Genomic DNA, 1330 nt, shown 5'->3' with positions numbered 1-1330 from the left:
TATATCTTAACAAGCGATGGATCAACTGTGTATTAAAATTGTTATAGGCCCACAATCTTTTGGTTAGTAGTGCAACTTGCTATGAACTACGCCACCAGAGTTCCTTTTGTTAGAGACTCAAACTCATTGTTGGAACTGACTCACAGATGACCCTTCAGAGGTTTTAAGAGACTGTGAATTGCACAGGAAGAGATTGCTGTTCCTTCTCCTGCAGAGAAGCTGCTGGATTAGAAACACCTACCTTTCAAGGACTTCAACAGGCTCAGGTGCTGGTGTTTCAGGAACTTGCAAAAACTCCATTCTCCAAAACCGCACCACTCCATCTGAGTGTCCTGTCATGATGACGTTCTGCGTGTCCCATTCGTTCATCTCTGACATGCAGCAGCAGACAATTTGCTGGCTCCTCCCTGTGAATGTGTTCACACTCACAATAGAGTTCCCGTTAATGCTCCACACGTGGATGTGAGTGCCAGCACAGGACACAATGTCCCCTGTTAACTCATTGATAACAGAGAGCAGAAACGGGAGCACGATGACCTCGGAGCTGGGTCAGGAATGACAGTTTGTTCAAGTCCCAGATGATGCAGGTTCGGTCCCGGGATCCACTGACGATAATGTGATAGGCTAATGATGCTGTGGCACAGGTGACAGTGTCAGTGTGACCAAGCAAGGCCTGTTTGAGGGTGAGGCTCTTGGCTTTCTCTTTTGAGGTGCCCATCTCCCAGACACATACAACTGTGCTTGTCCCACCTGTGATGACCAGCTTGGGGTTGTGGCAGATTGCACAGAGAATCTGTCCCCACTCAGACAAACATTCATTAACTGCCATTGCCTTGTCTGATTCATAGGTTCCCAGCCTGCAACTGAGGTCAGTATAGCCCCAAGCAAAAGTTTTGTTCCAGGTTGGTGGGATCAGGACTTTATTCTGTTCTACTGCAAGAATGCCTTTATCTGTGCACACTATTTGTCCCACGGGCTCTTTGAGCTCTTTCCCAGGAGTTAGGGAAGGTCGCAGGTTGTCCAGATGATGGAAAAAGATCTTGTCACTTGTAGATCCTGGTGGGAGAGAGATCCCAGCACTGTCTCCATTTAGTCGGCTCCTTACTCGCTTTGGTGGATGAGGTTTTTTAAATAACTGCTTGGGTATCTGACCAAAGTTATTAATGAACCCAATGGTAGCTGTCTCCTTTAGCGGATCATTTATGTTGTAGATATCGACTTGACCCTCATAAAAAAGATGATGGAAGACGTTTACAGCTTCTACTGCAGCAGGGCCTTGCTGTTTATAACCGAAGATTAAGTCAATCCACTCGTGCAGATGGGCACTCAC

General features: G+C 46.8%; 1 pseudogene; it reads right to left on the bottom strand.

The window, feature by feature from the left end:
• Positions 1 to 241: 241 nt before the first annotated feature.
• LOC102849221 overlaps positions 242 to 1330 on the bottom strand; it is a 57249-nt pseudogene continuing 56160 nt past the window's right edge.

The sequence above is a fragment of the Elephantulus edwardii genome, unplaced genomic scaffold (genome assembly GCF_000299155.1).
Source record: "Elephantulus edwardii isolate Elephantulus edwardi_28Jun2011 unplaced genomic scaffold, EleEdw1.0 scaffold00547, whole genome shotgun sequence".
NCBI lineage: Eukaryota > Metazoa > Chordata > Mammalia > Macroscelidea > Macroscelididae > Elephantulus > Elephantulus edwardii.
The sequence above is the reverse complement of the archived record's forward strand: the minus strand, read 5'-3'. Positions and strand labels throughout refer to the sequence as shown.